The sequence below is a fragment of the Culex pipiens genome, chromosome 3 (genome assembly GCF_016801865.2).
Source record: "Culex pipiens pallens isolate TS chromosome 3, TS_CPP_V2, whole genome shotgun sequence".
Classification (NCBI taxonomy): domain Eukaryota; kingdom Metazoa; phylum Arthropoda; class Insecta; order Diptera; family Culicidae; genus Culex; species Culex pipiens.
This window is the reverse complement of record NC_068939.1, coordinates 170,338,006-170,344,599: the sequence shown is the minus strand read 5'-3', so window position 1 is coordinate 170,344,599 and position 6,594 is coordinate 170,338,006. Positions and strand designations below refer to the sequence as shown.

Below are 6,594 nucleotides of genomic sequence, written 5' to 3'. Positions count from 1 at the left end.
ATAAAAAAATCGTATAATACGTAGCACTAGCGCTCCCCATTTGCTTCTGCTGCTGCTGTGATGACGGCGATAGAGCCAACCAACCAGCCAACTCGATTCGAGTCGAGCTCACACAAAATGGCCATACTTTTTCCTCCGCACTGGGGCTGAGCACCTTTTTTCGTCGCGGTTTCTGTCGTCAATTTCCCGACATAGGAGTCTCTTACAAGCGGTCTCGAGTGCGGAACCGATCCCGGGTGCTTCCCACGGAACCAACCGCGGTCAATTCCGTCGTAAATTTCCGGTTCGAAAACTTTTTTCCTCCTCGATTTCGGCCATTATTTGCCGTTTTTTCCGTCGACTACTTTTTTTTTCTCGCTCGGCTCTGCCTTACATAAGATTGCCCCCGTGGCCACCACCGGAAGCCGATTCCGGCACGGCCAAATGCAAGGGTACTTACGGGTTCGATCCCCACCGGAACGCGGCGGCGCCACACACCCGGAATAACCGGGGGCCCCGAAAGAAAAGTTTATCGATTTAGAAACGGCTGCTTCTCTTCTCTGCCAGTGCTGGCTGATGATGATAGCTCTTTGGGCCTGCTGGGATTGACACACGAACCTCCGCACGGAACAAAGAAAGAAACGTAAATGTCGCAACACTCGAAACTCGCACTCGCTCGACCGCTCGGAACCGACTGACGAGAGGCGACGACGACGACGACGAGACGAACACGTTCACAGACGAATGTTGTTTGTGTTTGTGGCGAAGCGCGGCAGTGTTGTCAGAAATGTTTTTGATTTTCTAAGCGTTTGGGAAAAGTGCCTTTGTGGGCTTTTTATTGATAAAGTCCAATAAGCAAATTTCTGGAGTTTTTTTTGAAAAGGTCCAATAAACCAAATTTCCAGTTTTTGCTTTTTGGGTGTTTTTGAAACCGCCTTGAGTCAGGGGTATTAATAAACACCCAAAAAGCAAAAACTGAAAATTTGATTCATTGGACCATTTAAAAAAAAAACTTCAGATTCAAACTTTTTTTAAAGTATTTTTTTAATGCTTTGAATGTCTAATAATTCGAACACATTCCAATTCAAAAGCAATCAACCGTCAAAACCAGCTGTCAAACTGATGTTGACAAGTTGCCCACCTTAGTGAGTTAAAAATCCAGAGTTTTTTTTGAAAAGGACCAATAAACTATTGTCTTTCATATGTTTATAGGACCTAATCAAAAAAAACTCTAGAAATATTTCTTTTTCATATTTTAAAAATATTCTGGAAAAAGTTACCAGAAAACAAGATTTTTACTATTTTGCCAACTCTGCCGACACGTGCGCTGCTGGTGTTTGTGTGATGTTTTCCTTCTGTTTGGTTTTGTTGTTGCTTTTGCTTGCTTGCGGGATGCGCTTTCGGCAGTTTCCGTGTGCACGATGGTGGCGCTGCGAGCGTTGAGATGAGTTTGAGAGAAGGGGTTCGTTCACAGAACTCGAATTTCTCACAAAAGTGGCATGACGTTGGACTACGTTGGACTTATTTGGGCAGTTTTTGACTATTTTGACAATTTTGACTAATGCAAATGCAATTCTTGAACAAAATTTACACCAGGTTTAAAATATATAAATTACCTTTAGAGCAATTTTATTTTTATTTTTTTATTAGGTTCAAACTTTGTGGAGACCTTTTCTATGACCAAAGCTAATTTGTGTCATTGGTTTGGCCGCTGTCCATACAAAAATGGTACGTAAATATTCAAGCATTTGTAACTTTTGGTGAATTTTCTGATCAATTTGGTGTCTTCGGCAAAGTTGTAAGTATTTTTTTTGATAAAATTATTTTTATTAAGTCCTTTTCGGTGCCTATGTGGATCAATCGGACCGCGCACTGGACTCACAATCCAGAGGTCGAAGGTTCGAATCCCGCGGCGGGCACTTTAAAATTCTTTGTGTAAATATGGGTATTCGGCCCCGTCGCTCCGTGCCATACATTCATACACTTAGGAGCCTAGGGCGGCGAAGACCTTGTAGATAAAAAGGAAGACACTAGTGGTTGGTACTAGCAATGGTGGCCGACAGCTATAAAGTTAACTTCGTTTTTCCTTTTCGGTGCTGGGACCTGGTTAGGACCGAGTCGGTTTTTGTAATTACATTTTACTTAAAGCTTAGAGTAATTACAGAGGATCTTGTGTGTAAAAGTTGTAGGTATTGTTGAGGACTATTGAGAAAAAAAGGTATGCGGAAAAAAATTTGCCGATTTTTTCATTATTTTTTTTAACAAAAACTCAATTTCCCAAAATACGTATTTTTCAATTCATTTCATTTATTGGATTATTTTGGCAAAAACATCAGTGCAGTAATTAGCCTAAGCTGAGATATGGGGTACCTTTCAACAGCTGACCTAATTGAAACGGTGTTAGAGTTTAATGGTACACGGGAGAACGAATTGAGCAGGGGAAGGAAAAAAGTTCTAAAATAACCTTCGAAACAGATACGTATTTTTTGATTTTCGAGTTTTTTTTTATATGCTTTAAGGGACAAAAATCCGCAATTTTTGAGCCATAGAGGAGTATGGTCAAAAAATCTGCCGCCGAGATATGATTTTTGAAAAAAAAGTGATTTTAGGAAAAAAAACTAAATTTTATGCAAAAAAACAAAAATTGGCTATTTTTTTTTATTTAAAATTTAATTTGCTCAGTTGAAATTAATTGCTGAACTCGGCAGAGAATCTTCAATCGACCTATTTATCGTGTTCAAAAAGAACATCGATAGTTTATACTTTATTTTCCTTGAAACTGCGATTAAAAATCGAGTTGTGGTGTGTGTGTTTCCGCAATAATAGTTCTAACTAAAATAAATTTATGAACCCGACAGATTGCTTGCTATCATTAAACAGAATAATTGGGAAGTTTGGCGTAACAACTCAAAAAGTATACATTTAGAAGCCCTACAATTAAAAAAAAAATCAAGACAACATCAAATGGGTTCAAAACTTGGTTCAAAATGATTTTGAATTTGGAATCATTTCTCAAATTATATCTGAGTACTGTACAAAATGATACAGTTCAGACTCGATTGTACGAAGGATTTGGTACAAAATCACTTTGGATAGTCGAATCACGATTTTTTTTATCGTGGACTTATTTTTGATTGTCGATTTTAAGATCGTAGATGGAGTCTTTCACTGTTGAACGAAGAATGTTGATTTGAATGTTTTTTTTTTAAATAAAGATGGCCGCCAAATGGCCGATCGAGAATGATGCCTTTCAGAGCCTTAAGCAGCTTTAGTATGGCACTTAAACTACTCTAAAGTGATTAAGAGTTTTTAAATCCAAGATGGTGGCCGAATTGGCGGTGATGAAATATTGAGAAAATGCATTTGGATTTGGAATTGGATGTCAGAATTCGAATTTGATGACATAGTAAGAAAATAATAAAATACGAAAAAGAATCATGATTTGATTATCCGAACCCTTATACAAACCTTCGGATAATCGAGGCTGGACTGTACTACCAAACAACAAATTCAATTTTAAATCTATCTTGCAGTTAAACTCACCGTTTCTTCATACAATTTTGACACATGTCTTAACTTTTTTTAGAGTGCGTTAAAGAGCATCGTCCATGAGCACAACAAAATGAACAGCTTTAAATTTTGTTAACTTTGGTTTAAAAAATAATTACAAAATTTTAAAGTAAATTAAAGCTATATTTATGCTAAGTTTGTACAGTGATTGGAGCAAATTGATGAAAAATATTGATTGCTTGATTAGAGATAAACGCTAACATTTGAGTGACCTTTAATCCGAAGGAAGATCGATTAAATCAATGTTTTTTTGTTGCATTGTTCTAACAAGATATTATCGATCACATACACAGGGTGCCAAATTGTCGATTTTAGCTGACTCAGATGGTTTCGTGATCATGATTTACTGCGACTCATGAGACTTATCACAACGAGTCAAGCTTAATAGGTTTGCAAATAACACACTTGAGGCATCCTTCCGAAAAAGTAAATTTGTTATCAAGCTTTGTCTGTGTAGGATGCTTGTTACGGACAAAGTCTGATTAAAGCGATACAGGATACTTTACCTGTCATTCGATGATGCAGGGCTCCAATATTCAGTCTTACACTGCAAATCTCTCCCTGTACGACACTTTTTTCCATACACTTTGCACACACAGCTGTTTTTGATTCATCACCGTCTTGTTTCTACGTAAATCTGTTCGCACACACCAATACCACCTTAAGTTTAGCTTTTCTTCTTGCAAGCAACAGAGCTGCTTTATAAAATGTACTTCACATCTACACCAAAGTGCATATATAGCCGAAACTGGCTCTTCACCAATCACTCTACACCATATAAACACAATTTAATGAGACGAGAGGGAACAAGGAAAAACACACAGAATGAGAGAGAGTGTGAGACTTTAGTGGTCGAACAACCGAGATAACAAAAAAAAATGTCAATTTTCTTATCAACCTACAACGATTCTGCTTCCAGTAGAATTCGTTCCACTATATTGCGTTTTAAGGATTTACCCGCGATGACTCGGTTTAAACTACAAAGAGTTGGTTCATTCTTGCCAGATATTGACTCATTGCAAGTAATTTCACCAGCACCATATGCGAGACATCGACCAAGTTTGCCCATAAATTAAGCCATCGAGAGAAAATGGAAAATCAATATTGGGCTAGTCTATCGGTCGCTGCACTTTTTCCCAACTATTTCGCACAAAATTGTCTTCAATTCACTGTTTTCCTTTAGCACACCGCCCTCTGGAACGATTGAGACAAATTTTGTCCCAAAAGGTAAAGTTTTTCATCACTTTATGAAAGAAATTTTCACCGAGCAAGTTTTTCAAAATGTCTGTCCACCCATGTAGACACCAAACAGAAAGAGAGAAGCAGCTCTAGACGGCAGCAGATTCTCAACTCGCGACGATGACGACGGCGAACCCCACGGATTGAACCGCGCTGGTACTCATACAATCATATCAGGCACCCTCGGACAGATCTCTGCCGATGAAACCGTATCGAAAAATTGAACAAACCTAATTTGGAGCTTTAATTGCGATTTTAATGAAAATTACTGCGAAAAATGCTTTCCGTGCCTCAATTGGTTTGAGGTGCCGTTGGGGCGTCATTTGGGGACGACACCCACCCTTCGCGCGTGGTCCGTTCTCAGCTGAACGATCAGCTGATGGCGATGGGGTACGTTCACGGATTCCTTCTATTGTTTGTGTGCGTGCGGCGAGAAAACGATGCACGGTGTGCTTGAGCTATTTTTTTGTTATGATTAAACATTTTAAAATTGTATAGTTCAAAAATAAAAATACCTAAAAATCTATAAATTCCAAATTCCAGGTTTGTTGTCAATCAATTCGAGCTCGTTATCAATTAATCCTTGTTTGGTAATATATTTTTTAATGTTAGCAGGTTAAGGGGTGAGATTGAGTCATTAGATTTGGAGCCTAACATTTCAAAAGGGCACATAACTTTTGTAAACAAGAGTGCATCCCTTTAACTCAAATGACAATTTACTTAAGTAATGTAACCTTATGAGCTGTGTTGTTAAACCGATTTTGATCTACCTTTAAAAAAATCGTTGGCTTCGAACTGTCAAAAATTGATTGCGGTGAATACTTTTCTACCACAGTTTTTTGTATGATCAATGTGGTAACGTCATGATTCGAAATCCGGACACTTAGTAGCATATCATTTTTGTTATAGCTGGCAAAAAATCATGTAATAAGTTGGAAATGTAGAAAAATCATCAGGACGTAGTATAAATAGTCATTTTCAAGAAAATGCATGAAAATTATGTCTTTTCTAACAATTTTTCATCAGAATTTTTAAATTGAAATGACTTGTTGTGCTTCGAATCCCGGACACTGTTAAAAGCTGATTCGAAATCCGGACACTTTTGCTTCGAATTCCGGACACTCGATTTTACTTATGAATCGCACAAATTTGGACTGAAATGTTAGAGAATGGCATTCTTTAGGTCTCAAATAAGCTGTTAACATTAAAACAATCGATAGTTTATATAAAAATTTGCTAGAATTTAAGGAAATCGAAACCATAAATTTCTGCTTTGCCTTCCCGGTGCTTTGGACGCCTATGAAATATTTCATGTGAAATGTTTCGCATTTTTGGTAAACTTATAATTTTACAAGCCTTACCCGACAAACTTCGTTCTGCCTTTTTTTCGTTTGTTGACGTTTTATGTTTTTTTGCTTATTCAGCCTCCTGTGATCAAAATATGATTTTACGTAACTTTCTCCATACAATTTGCCGATGCACCGGAATCGGTTCCAGAGTGGCCAAAGTGTCAATTAGTTAGCGTAAGAACCTTCCTTGGGCTTATACGAACCCAACGCAACAAAAAGCACCTCGATCCGACGCTCCGTATTGAACTGATTCGCGTTCGAACAAAACCGTCGAAATTTTTTATATATATAGATTGTATTTAAATGTTTTGGCGTTTGTTACAGCGTTCAAACAAACTTTAAATGAAAGTTAATGTTGGAATTCATCAAATAACACAGTTTTGACATTTATAATGCGAACTTATATCCAAATAATTCATGAAATAAGATGAAGTGTCCGGGTTTCGAAGCGTCCGGG

General features: G+C 37.7%; 1 protein-coding gene across 2 annotated transcripts in view; it reads right to left on the bottom strand.

The window, feature by feature from the left end:
* Window positions 1-4,880, bottom strand: part of LOC120423760 (E3 ubiquitin-protein ligase TRIP12) — a 52,397-nt gene extending 47,517 nt beyond the window's left edge. Inside the window, exon 1 of one of the 2 annotated variants that reach the window (XM_052711118.1) lies at window positions 4,056-4,880. The gene's annotated coding sequence lies outside the window, so the exon portion shown is untranslated. Of the gene's footprint in view, window positions 1-439; window positions 676-4,055 lie in introns of those variants that run through there. The other variant, XM_052711120.1, reaches the window with a different exon arrangement.
* Between the last annotated feature and the right edge of the window lie 1,714 nt (window positions 4,881-6,594).